At 43.9% G+C, this 13,236-nt stretch overlaps 1 protein-coding gene and 1 long non-coding RNA gene across 3 annotated transcripts in view; one reads left to right on the top strand and one right to left on the bottom strand.

Annotated features, from left to right (window-relative positions):
• The window catches only part of ZFHX3 (zinc finger homeobox 3), a 300,481-nt gene extending 295,807 nt beyond the window's left edge, over positions 1-4,674 (bottom strand). Inside the window, 1 exon segment of the mRNA XM_032486653.1 lies at positions 4,598-4,674. The gene's annotated coding sequence lies outside the window, so the exon portion shown is untranslated.
• On the top strand, positions 3,724-10,657 carry LOC116665797. 2 transcript variants are annotated; one of them, XR_004322487.1, is made up of 3 exons: positions 3,724-4,338; positions 5,894-6,072; positions 6,256-10,657. It is a non-coding gene; the product is annotated as an uncharacterized LOC116665797 (long non-coding RNA). The 2 variants fall into 2 exon arrangements; XR_004322488.1 differs by lacking the exon at positions 3,724-4,338 and adding an exon at positions 4,642-4,776.
• Positions 10,658-13,236: the final 2,579 nt, after the last annotated feature.

Raw genomic sequence — 13,236 nt, 5'->3', positions numbered from 1 at the left:
ATGATTTTTTTTTTTTTTGCTTTGTTTTGCCTTCCTACAAGGCTACTCAAATTTTTATTTGTTTGTGTTTGCTGGACTTGTGGTGTGTGTCAGGGGCCTCCAGTTCTGTAGGTGACCTGGTTATGATTTTACACACCAGAGAACATAATAAAACCAGCTTGGCATCTTAGAAAATTCACTGTGTTTTAATGATTTCTTGAAAATTTCTCAAGCCCATGGACATGAGCAGTAGAAGCTGATGTGGTGCTTCACTGAAAGCCAAATCCTCAGAGTGCTTTTGAGTCCCTCTAAGACATACACATCTGCATTCATTCCTCCATCTGTCATCTTAGCTCATCTTCCTCTCCCAACTGTTCTTAAATTAAATGACTACGTCTAATGGGAGATTTTCTCGGGAAAGCTTATGAGAATTTGTCCAAAGGCAAATTAAAACATTGCAATGTAATCACCCAACTCAACTCACTGCTTGGCTGGTCTCAGTGCCCACTCTTACCCAAAGGAGTTAATCAACCTTTGGGCCCCATAGGGAGAAAAGCAGGAAGAAAATCCAGTCAAGGGAAAATGGAATTGACTGGCTGATGGTCAGAGTGTCGGGGGAGGAAGAGGGCTGCAGGGAGGGCTGGATCCTGTGCAGTGGATCCAAAGGCCAGGGCAGGAAGCCTAGGATGTGGGAAGTAAAAGAAAACAAGAATCTAGTCCTAGACGGTCCTCATGGTGTGATACTTAATCTCAGGGATATGAAAATGCAACTTCTCTCACCTCTATTTCCCCATGGATGAATAAGGGTTCCTGCAACCGTCATGGGTCACAAGGATTGATGGGACCCTTCAGCTTGGCTCGTCATTGCCCTTTTATTCCCTTAATGCTCCACCTGAATTCTTTCTTAACGTTTGGTAGAAGGGGACAGTTCCCCTAGAAATTCCAACTTTGGGAATTTATCCTAAAGAGACAGCTAGACAGATTCACCAAGCACGAAGATGTTCATTAGAGTATTGTTTTAAACTAACATTACTGCCCATCCATAGAGGATTCGTTAAATAACTGATGGTACATCCAACCCTGGAATGCAATAAGTCATTGAAAATCAACATGCAAATCTGTAATTCACTGATGTGGTATGTTGTTTTCGACAACATGAATAGTATAATATCACTGACATAAAACAGGACACATGTATGTACATGTATGCAGACAAGGCCTCTGATAGGATGCGGTCCAGGTTAACAGTGTTTGCCTCTGAGTGGTGGAATTTGGGGTAATCTTAGTTTTCTTTAGGCTTTGATAAACTACTTGCATTTTAAAAAGATATTATATATTTTCTTTATAGTCAGAAAAAAGCTTAACATTAGGTGTATTCTGGAAAGGAAAAAAGAGAGCAGCCCTGCTTAATGGCACATGAGTGGCTGTGCTGCTCTGCTGGAGTCTCTGAACTCGAAAAGGGTCCCAAGGAAGCGACTCCTGAGGCAGAGGTTTGGCTGGGTCATGATGGGAACAGTGAGCTGGTTGCCTTGGTCATGTCCCAGCTCTTCCTTCCCAGGCTACTACAGTCTAATCTGATCATCCTTTCTGTTGGGACTTTATGCTCCCCACTAAACACTCCAAGGGCTTCCTCAGCTCAGTGCTTGCAATTCATCCTCAGATCGTCATTATAAGGCAGAAGTGGGCAGGGAATATGAAGAATCCTCATCCGGGCACCCAAGACACTAGTGGCAATGAGACATGAGGGAAACCATGGCACCACTGAGACCAGCGTCCTGGTCCTTGGTCTTGCCGTACAGTGCTTCTCCCCCTAACTCCTGGTGCTCTGCTTTTAGAAATGAGAGGGAAAAGGTTTGAAAGAATCTTTTTGATGACTCAGGAAATGGAAGGGAAACTTTCTGCACCTTTGTGCAATGGGATGTTCAAGAGTTAGATTGTATCTGATCAAAGTGCCAGTTAGGGAGAAAGGTGCTGGGCCTTGGAAGGCCATTGGTGGTCCCGATGCATTCTGATGCTGCCGAGGCTTCGCCGGGATGTTTGGAGACTGGGATAACAGTCTCCATCCTACCATGAACTGCTACTGACAAGGCAAGGGTTGACATGTCAGGGTCTCCAACTTTTTTATACATAAAATGAGTGGGGAGAGCAGGTATTGGTCTTAACTGCCCCAAAGCATCCTTTGGAGGATCAAGTGACAGAACAGCTATGAACATCCCCATCTCTTTGACTTCTCTCTGACCTTCTCAAGAAGAGTTGGTCCCCCACCCCATGCCATATTCTTGTAACATGCCACCACTTGGGCTATAAGTCTCGGTATTTCTATCCCCAAGCAAAACTGGTGAAGAACAACATCGAAATGATTCTAATTCAATACGACCGCATCCCATGACCACGCACAGCGCTTAGCATGCAGTCGTTTTCAATGATTGCTTGTTGACTAGGTGAGTGGCTCAAAAGTTTGAAGGGCTCCCCCAATGGGAAGTTCAACACACTCATTAATATTCATTTTTTAAAAAGGCTTCTCTCTGAGACTGTTAGAGCGCGTGGAATAACAATAATAACTGCTGACATGGGCGGGATTACTTTGTGCCAAGCACCACGCGAAGCCCCAGACGTGGGCTTTCTCATCTAATTCTACCAATGTCCCTTGGAGGTGGATACCAGTTATCCAGAAAATGATGCCGACGCTCAGAGAACAGTTTGTGTGGAGCCCAGAGAGAATCGGTCTGGAATCCATTTCCAAGCCTGTGTCCCTGACCACTTTTCCTTATTGTGTCTTGAAACCAATCTGAACCAAAGAGCAGGCTGGCTTAGTAACTGTTCATTCTCATTTCGGCTTGGGATTTCTAGCGTGCTAGCTTCTTGCAAATGCTCTTTCAGCCAGTCCGTGTTCAGCAGGTCAAACTGAACAAGGCCACAAGGCAGGCACAGATGGCCTGCGCTTCGTCCCCTGGCCTTCTGACAACAACAGTTCACCTCTGGAGCGTTAGCGCAGATGTGGTCCTTCCCTGTGTGCCTCAAATGTTCCCATTTTCTTTTCCTTCCCTCTCAGTTTCCTCTTAACCAGCTGAGTGACAGAAACTCAATGCTGACCACTTCATTAGCCGATGACCTTGTCCCTCTAGCCTTCTGCCCTGCTGGCTCTACTGGGCAGGTCGCCTTACGTCATAAGTCCTTGTTAAGGGTCAGGACCTTGGAGCCATCAGCACTGGGCATGTTGTTTTAATATATATCTAGAGAAATCAGGCCTGTCGGATCACATTAGGCCCTGTTTGTGGACTGCGCGCCAAGCCCCACGGTGGAGATGAACTGCTACCTTTGAAATACAATCACAGCTGGTCACCAGTGAGTACAGAGGGGGTTGTATTCCATCAGTGAGGCCCTTCTGACCTGTCTCTCTCCTCACTGGCAGGGCTGCCCTTCTTCCTGTACAGAGAAAGTCCTCATAAACAGTAGTGTTGGAAAGCAGCAAGGCTATGAGATACAGCATGTTTCTAAGACCAGAGGTGTTAATGAACCCATGAGGGTAGGGTGGTATATGGTAAGTCAGTGCCACAGAAGCTCGTGGTAAAAGGAAGAGTTGTTGGCATGGTGCTAAAATTATAAAGTTGACAGCCACCATCTGTTGAGTGATCACCCTGTGGCAGGCACAAGACCAAGCATTTTATATGCATAAGCCTGTTGGATCCTTATAATTACCTGAAGGTCAATACTACCATTAAACCCATTTTATGGATGGAGAAATTGAGGCCCAGAAAAGTCCAAAGTCACAAAGCAATTCAGTGATGGTGGGGGGCAGATTTCAAAGCTGCTTCCAACCACCAGGCTGCCATGATTCTGCTGTGGTACTAAGTGGTTTCTTCTTGGGCTGGGACTTCAGGTGGTGTTTCAAAGGAACCACGTCAGAATTCCTCTTGTAGGGAGGGGCCCCAAATACCCTGACCCAATAGCAGATTTGTTTAAAAATGGAGTCTGGCACTAAGCCAACCCTCCTTTTTTTTTTTTTTTTTTTTTTCTTTCTTCTCTGGGATTGGTTTTGAACTCATTCCTGCATCCCATGGGAGTCTGGCTGGATCCCTCAACAGGGGCTAGAAATAGCTCTCTAAAACCTATTTTTAAGGAACATGTGATGTCAGAAAATGAGGCAGGAATGGACACCAAGAAGAGAAAAGAACACACCAGAATGGAGTTAAGGAGGGCTTAGCCAGGAAATGCTCAGCTAGGGGAGGAGGAGGAATTGTGACAGAGAGATGAAAGTTGGCAGAGACACACTAGGGTGGCCACAGCGGCTCTCCTACCTGGACAGCGTCTTTCGGTCACATTCCTGAGCTCTGCCCACAGTTCGCGCAGCCAGGGAAGGTAAGCGCTGTGCTCCTGCTACAAACCCACTTTTCTATCTAGACAAACACGGCCTGACAAAATGCACCCAGAATTGCCTGCTTGCCTCTTTCCTGAGACCTCAAGGAACAATGCAGAGGTGTCTAGTAACACTGCAATTTCCTTTGAACTGTTTGGTTTTGTTTGGTGCCCTTGTCTGGCGGGTTAGTCTTTTTGACTGCGTTAACTCACCTGGTTTAACATTTTTCTTTCATTGAGACACAAGAGGGCTGGGACTCACCTCTCTGATTCCAGCAAAGCTGGACACCATCCAGTCGCACTTGGCCAGACTTCTGGAGACTGTAAATTATATCTTCCAAGCTAAGGAAGAGAAGAAAGAACAAAAGTACTGTTGGGGAGACGATCAGTGAACCTTTCTAGGCCAGAGAGGATGATCCTCTCCTTCACGTATTTTCTTGGGTAAGATTTGTATTTAAGGGGAGGGCTGATTAAAGTCATTCCCCTCCCCACCTCGGTCCCTGTCACAAGCAAGTGACCCAGCTCCCTGTGTTCATCCATGTTGACAAAGCTGGAGAAAAGTGCATTCTTTAATTAGAAAAAGAGTCTTTAAAAACGCAACTGGGGGCGGCCAACCTCAAGACAGCATCTGATGTTAATTAGAAATTATACAATGCTCTAAGATGAATGAGAGAAATTTTGGTGGAGGGATCAGGGCAAGGATGAGGAAAATTGAAAGTGAAATCGGGTGTTGATGGAAAGTGACGGTAGCCCCAGCCCCTCTGCCCAGCCACTGCAGTCCCGCCTGTCTGTCCCGGGGAAAGCTGGTCCAGTGGTGTTAACTACTGAACACCTGCCTTCTTTCCACTCCCCTTTCCCTGGGTAGCTGTGGTGAGTTGGCTGCCGAGATGGAGCCCTGAACCTATCCATCAAGTCTAGGGAAGAGAGAGCTAGAAAGGCAAACATTATCTGGGATCAATATCTTTACAAAGCCAAAGGAAACCCCAGCTCCCGAAGGGTTAAGCCAGGGAAGGAAAAGCCATCAGGCTGTTTAGTGAGCTAATGTTTTTATTGATGGGGGAGGCCTTTAAGTCCCTAACAGGAAAAGTGGGGAAAGTGGCAGATTGTTTGGCTGGGGAGAAAGAAGGGAAGAAACGTTTTCTTTATATAAATACATATGCCCGCTCTCATTCTTCTGCATTCAACCCCCTGAAATCCACGTAATGCAGAAGACTCTCTGTAACCATGAATAATATGCAATACAAGGTGTTTTTCTTGCTCTTAGCCCCCTCCCAAAGTGGAATTCACATCTTCCCCTCACCATTTTGCTATAATGCACATCTCAGGCTAATGCCTGCTTTGAAGAGGACGTCCTAATTTAACAACTGTGTTATAAAGCACATCTCAAGCTAACATTCCTGGGATAATCCATATTTCAACCTAACTACCCCGGCATAACACTTCAATCTAATTCCCCCACTGTAAAGTACACTGCAATCTAACACCCTCATATAATGTACATCTCAGTCCATTATTTTGTATTTTGTAAGCTATATTTTGATACGTCTTTTCCATTAAGGAGCAGAACTGTCTGGAGACAACGGCTATTCCTAGGCTGAAAGCTTCCATAGTTCTTCCATCGTCCTTGGGTGACAGGCTACTGATGGATATGCTTCTGCACTTTCACCTTTGCCATCTTGTGTTCAACTCTGGCTTGTTGCTGTACTCCAAGCCTTCAGTCTTCTGTTGGGAGCCGGGGTGAGTGGGGAGACCTGCTTGGCCCTCATAGGCCTTCTCTCATGCTAACCAGCAGGGCGGGCCACCTCAAATGATCAGAGTCTACCTCAGGAGAGGGCTGTCCGAGGTCAATGTCAGGGTCAGGGGTCAGGGTGTAGCTGCTGGCTAATAGAGTGTAAGCTAACACTCTTGTCAAATTGCTAGGCTGAACGACAACGCCTGCCTCCTGCTGCTGACCTTACCCTGGGGGAGGGGGCAGTCGGCTTTATTGGAAGTCTACCAGTCTCAGAGGTGATGGAACTGGCCGATCATGGCTGAAGACTGTCTGAGTGTTGATGGAGAGCCAGTTCTGTGGTTGGTCTCCAACTGAAAGGCCTCCAGAGCTGCTTATTGATGGCTGAGTTTTCCACAAGTGATGGATTTCTCCTCTGTTTCACAAGCAGCTGCGTTACCGTTCCGTTGTGGAGGTGGGCTGCGGACGTGGGATTTTCCGGAATCGAGAGCCACTAGAGACAATGATGTCACTGACTTCCAGGATGGCATCAACCTGCTATTGCCTGGTTCAACAGGGCTGACTGGTTCCTGTAGGGAAGCTAATCCAGGATGAACTGACAGTAGATGTAAGAGGTCCTTCAGCTCCAAGCATTTTGGCAAACATGAAAGAAGACAAGAAGAAGTGCTCTGGGAGAGACTTAGTGTTCCAACCATCAATATCTCAGCCTCAAATTTTCAACCTACCCCAGGCAGGAGGAAGAAACTTGATTTCTTTATCTACTGGTGGCATAACACCAAGCTAGTGGTGCCATTAAATATTTGAGGAAAAGGAGTTTATCAAAGACTTAGAATTCCAAAATTTCCCAGCATAGTAGGAATTCAAAATAGACAAGTACAGGAGGCATAGAACAAAATATAGAGATAAAAAATTATCTTTATAAAAGACTTAAGAATCCTGGAGGACCACTAGCTAATACAAACCCCCCATGCAGCCTGCTGAGAGAGACAATAAAGACTAGGAAGCAAAAATAGGAGAAGAGCTTCTTGAAATTGCTAAGTTATTCTCCTCTTGTGTGATGCAGACATGGTAGCACTAGTCTTTAAGTCTCTAACTTAATAGCGTTGGTGAAGAATTTGGGAGGAATAAAGTGGACTTGAGTTGTTTTCCCTAGAGAAGAATCCACTGAGGGTGACTTATCAATAACCTTCCAGTCTATTACGTGCCAGGATGAGCAACGTGGCTTTAAACCATGTGAATGTGGTGTGATGGCAGGGAGTGAGGCTTTCACTTGACTCTTGTTACTCTTTAGACCTCTTTAAGCCTCAGTTTTCTTCTTTGTTGAAGAGAATCTTTCTGTTCACCCTCCGCAGTTACAATGAGGATTAATTCAGCTGTAGAACCATTAGCAGAACAGCGGACACAAAGTTCACACTCAGTACACATTGGTTTCCTTTCCTCTAAACCCTGGAATGGGCTTTCTGATAATGGGCATTAATAAATATGGGGTCTTGGATGACATACCTTCTCTCTGTGAAGCGAGACAACTGGTATTTAGGAAGTTTAGGTCCACTTGACCACACGAGGATGACCTAGACCAGAGGTTAGCAAATTTTGGCCCACTGCCTACTTTTATAAATAAAGTTTTATTGGAACACAGCCACACCCATTCATTTACATACTGCCCATGGCTATTTTTGCACTGCAGCAGTAGAACTGAGTGGTTGTAACAGAGATGGTGTGAACTGGAAAGCCTAAAATATTTACTATCTAGCTCTTTACAGGAAACATTTGCCAGCCCCAAATCTGAAATGGTGGAACACTCTTTCTTTCATTTAAAAACAAAATGTTATGTGGAAATTCAATATGCAAAGCAGGTTCAAGCAGTAGCTATTTCCCCAGGGAGCTAAACTCCTCCCTCGTTGGTACGAATACTTGATTGCTGGTGGAACTTCCAAAGCAATTTCCATGGTTCTATGGAGCAGTTTGAAAACTATGGCTGGAAAAGTCCCTGGATTTTTTTTTAAATCCCTGGAAACTCAGTGATCTCTTACGAGATCAGAGAATGGCAGACTAACATTTTTTTTTTTTAACTAACTATGTGATGTTGGGCAGGTTACTTAACTTCTCTGTGCCTTCCTTTCCTCATTTTAAAAATGAAGGTATTTGCCTCACAATTTGTCATCAGGATCAAATGAGATAATACATTTAAAGCACTTAAAACAGGGCCTGGCTCACAGCTAGTGCTCAGCAAATGTGAATTACTATTGCAATTGTTGTTACTCATATCGGGGAACTTCCTTTGCACTGTGGAGTTCATCTGCCTATTGTTCTAAATAACCCTAACGAGATTTTCTGCTTATTAGTTAATTCAGTTGGTCACTCACTCAACACATATTTTGTGTGCCAAAGTCATCAGTAAGTGCACTCAAGTCTGTGCAGCGCCAGCTGCACACCTGGTCTCTGGTTGCTCCATCTCCTCTGCAGTCCGCGTCGGTGCTACTGCTCCATGTCTTCCACGGCGTTTCAAAGTGACACCACCGCTCAAAACAACTTCCTACTCCTCCATCTCCGACGGCTCCACAATTAATTTTTCAACTAGCAGTTTGGTTTCAATGCCTACGAACTAATTAGACCTTCAAGCCTCTTTACCAGGATTTTATCCTGTCAGCGAATGTGAAAGAAACAATAATTATTATTTAATATTTATTGAGTGTCTTCACTGTGATACGTAGAGTCACGGAGGTAACCAGCCTTATTGTTGCAGATGTCAGCACAGTGCAGTCGAGTGAATCTCAGGAAGACAGGCGGACAGTTCCAGAGGCCCCAAACTGGAGGCCTGAGTCCTTAAACCTTCCATTTGTCATGCTGCTGTATCAAATGGCACATTTTGGGGGTTGAGAATTTCCTAATTTGTTATCCCTAGGTGCATCCTCCAAAGTTTGATTCCCAAATGCTAAATTCCAAAGACAGCATCCAATGATTTCTGTACCAAGCAGAGAAAGCTCTCTGGGGAGTTAGGTTTTGCATTCTTGTCAAGAGAATAATGGAATGGACCCAACCACAAATGCCACAGGATGAAGATTTGAGACGCTCTGACTTTATCCTTTGTCTTCAAGACTAGTTTAGGCTGCCTAGACTGAGATGCAGAGCTGCCTGCCAGAGTGGCAGGTGGAAAGTATCATCTACTGGCTGCTAAGAATGCAGCCAGGGGCTGGTGTGGTCCAGGGACCACCCTCACCATGGAAGTGACCATCAGCAAGTTGCCTGATCACCCTGAGCCTCAGTTTCCCCCTCAGCAAATGAAAATAACAATAGCTACCTCACAGGTAGTTTTGCAGAGCAATAAAATAAATACACAGTTAATGGTCGTTGCCGTGATTATCATTAATATTATTATGATAGAAAAGAAATAGAACCCACAGTTCCTGCTTTGGGGTAGCTTACAGAATAGCACGGGTACAAACACAAAAACACATGAAACCAACTTGAGAAATACTTATACATTTACATCCAAATAATGTAAATTAAAATATCAGTAAAAGCTAGAGATATTAGAGTGACTCATGGACACAGTTTGCTCTCATGATTGGATGGAAAGAGACTGTCAACTCCTGAGTGACAGGAGTTGTGCCTACTTATCTTTATCCCCAGCATTTTGTATCTGTTGATCTGAACTGAACTAGATTTCTTTACAAGTTCAGTAGAATCCTACAAAAAATAATCACCAGAACAATTAAAGGGCGCACATAGGGGAGATGTGAGGGCCAGTCAGTTCAGTAAAGTACTAAAATCAACATCACTAAAACAAAAACAAAACACAAATTCTTATAAACAACGGGCAAATAGGATGGAATATTATTTGGCAATAAAAAGGAATGAGGAAATGCTGCAATGTATGGATGAATCTTAAAAACATGCTGAGTGAAAGAAGCCAGTCACAAAAGGTCGCAAATTGAATGATTCCATTTATATGAAACATCCACAATGTGAAAATTTATACAGAAAGCAGACTAGTGGGTGACTAGGGCTGAGGGGGTTTCGAGGAAAATGGGAGCAGAGTGACTGCCAGCAGGCGTGGGGTTCTCCTTGGGGTGATAAAAATGTTTTAAATGAATGTGATGATGGTTGCATAACCTTGTGAGTATACCCCAAACCATTTAATTGTACAATTTTAGTGAATTGCTTGGTATGTAAGTTATATCTCAATACAGGTGTTCAGAAATTTAAAAAAGAATGGGCAAATGTATTCAGATATCTTAGGAATATGTAAGTATATGCCCTAAGATTATTTAACTATATGTTTTAGGATCTAAATGTTTACAGACAACAAAGTTTGTAGGCTTTTCAAGAGTGTACATAAAATATGAAACCCATGAAACCCATATTTTTGTTTAAAATGCATGTAAAGTTCAGATGCATACTATATATACTCTTTCCTATGTATAATGTATAGATATATGATCAGCTTATTAAGGTATAATTTATATGTAAGAAATAAAATTCACCCACTTTAAGTATATGAATTTCTTTTTACAATGAAAAAGAAATATTTCATGAAAAGAGAAGCATATACAACAATGTGAACACCCTAATGGGATTATAAGTCATTTTAATTTTCTACTTTTTGGTATATCTATATTGTCTAAAATTTCTATAATGAATCTGTGTTACTCTGGAAAGAGGTAAATGTTATTCAAATAAAGTGTACAGCACAGACAAAAAGTGGTAAGGACCTTGAGTCAGTTAACTGGAGATGACATCTTAGATGGGATGAAGGGTGGGGTGGTAATTGGAAAGCTTTCAGGATGGGAAAGAAATATCACAGGTGGAATATGGCAAGTGGCTGATGTAACTGGGGCCTTAAGAGGAACGAACCTCATGAAATGGTCAGAGGTAGGCTGGGAGAAAGCCTTGAACTGGGTGAAGGCTCTGAGTCTGATATAATTGGTTCTGAGTGGTCAGGTGAGTACTGATTATCCCAGCCACCCTACATCCTGGCCCACCTGATAAAGGATGCTGAAGGACGTCCCCAGGAGACACTTTCTGGGGCTCAGAGATGGAAATGAGGTGGCTCTTTCTGTTCCCAGTTTGTCTGGCTGGTACTGGTGATCTTGGAAGCTACAGCAGTCACAGGGACCATGCCATCTTTCTGGAATTGTTCCCCACACCGTGGGGCCATATAATCAAAAACAGGAATAGGAGCCAGCAGCGTTGTACAAGATAGGCACTCCTTCAGGGGAGTGTGAAAAGCCAGGACGTTAGCCAAGAGTCTCAGGCCCAGCAGAAATGGCAGATGGCTTTCAGTTTGTGTCCCAAACTGGATCCACTTCAGGTGGCTTTGTGTTGACAAGGATACAGAGGCTGCCTCCTGGCTCAGTGGGAAAGGATGTTGTGATTGATTAGTGATGTCTGCCACAGAGATAGGAATGGAAAGTGATGGTACCCATGCCATGTTATTTTCCATCCCTGGAAAAGGGGTGCTTCTTGGATTCAGCCTCACCTCACTTTGTAAGTCCCTGAGAAACCAAAACACTTCTAGGTCTGCCTTGAGTGTTGAGGTCTGACAAAGTAGAATTGGAGGTCTTGAAATTGAATTCCTTGAAATGCCCATGAAAATATTCTAATCCCCATGTGCTTTTTGAGTCAAATCCCAGAATAAGTCCCTTGATAACACTGGCCTTGCTGGGGGCCTACTCAAAGAAATGTGAACTTTCTACATCCAGTGCTATACCAGGTAATAAGCTGAAGGAATGCAAAAACGGAAAGGATGAGTGGGAAGGGGCTGGAACCGGTTCATTAGCGAGTAGCCTTTCTGTGAGTGACGTGTGCAGACACGTCCTGCTACTTCTGAGAGACAGCCTTCTCTTACTCTGATGGGAAATATTTTTATTATAACCTAGGCACTAAATAACTGTTCATCTGTTCCGAGCGATGATGAATTCATTCGAACAGCAAGTCAGGACCCTGGATATCATTCAACTCCAGTCAGTTGTAACAGCTGACAAATATAAAATATAACCCACACCCTGCTAATCTTGCTTCTCTCTTTCTTCAATATGCATATTCAAGATTCTCATACCATTCCTGGCTGTCAGAGATGGTGACAGTTGTGGGGGTTTTCTAGCTTTATCAAGGGAGATTATTTTTTAACCCAAATTATTTTCCATTGTAAATGTTTAAATCCATATTAAGTCCAGATTAATGCAGGAAGCAGCTTCAAAGGATAGCGACTAGGGAAAAAATAATAATAAATGAAATCAGGAAGGAGGGGACCCATCTCAAGGAACATTTTCAGTCTAGAAAAGAACGTTGTTTGGATTTAAAGATATCTCAAGAAAATATGTTTCCCAGGGACTGCTGGTCTTTTTTATAAACACCCGAACTTTGTATACAAACTAGGGCCTGGACCAATTTTTTTTTCATGATTGGAATTAATAATGCAGATAAACCCTAAATAAATCAGGATTAGTGTTAACCGCATCTTGAGGTTTAGGATGCTATAGGAAAATGAAAAGAGAGGGGGAAAAAAATTGGTTGCAGTTACAAAAGCTGTCTGGGCTACCGGGAGAGGTGAAGGGGGCTGAGGGAGGGGACAAGGGAAATACAGGCAAGGGAGGACCAGCTGAGCTGAGTAATCAAAGACCTTCTAATCGCCGCAGCTCTGGAGATGTGTTCAAAGGCTCTTTCCTGACCACAGGCTGTGCAAGGTCACCAGTGAAATGCAGTTGCCTGCAAGGGGGAGGGGTGTCTGGGATTTTTGGATGGCGTTTCTCTTTGGCTTTGTGAGGAGGACGTCAGCTGGATTGTCAGATTTTAGCATATCCCCAGAAGCAGGTTCAACTTTCTGGTTGTCGGGAAGCGATCAGCTCCCCTCCCCCAACACCTCACTTGCCAAACCAGCGAAGAAAAGGACAATTCAAGCCTGGATGTTTGTACCAACCTGGGAAAACAGCCACCATCTTCATTTCTCCCAGAGTTCTCAGCTCGAGCGTGGGCATCATTTTTAGACAAATCATTGCACCTTGGGATGAATTTTAAGGAAGCCATTTAGATTCTTTGATGTTTCTGCCTTGGGGGTGTCACTGAAAATGACCTCAAGCCTTTTATTCTAGACTCGGCTCCCTCCTTTCCCTCACATGAGCCCTAAAGGCTGCAGATGCAGAAGACTGAGTCCTTTTCCTCTGGCCACC

This window comes from Camelus ferus, chromosome 9 (assembly GCF_009834535.1).
Source record: "Camelus ferus isolate YT-003-E chromosome 9, BCGSAC_Cfer_1.0, whole genome shotgun sequence".
Classification (NCBI taxonomy): domain Eukaryota; kingdom Metazoa; phylum Chordata; class Mammalia; order Artiodactyla; family Camelidae; genus Camelus; species Camelus ferus.
This window is presented reverse-complemented; position numbering and strand designations above follow the sequence as displayed.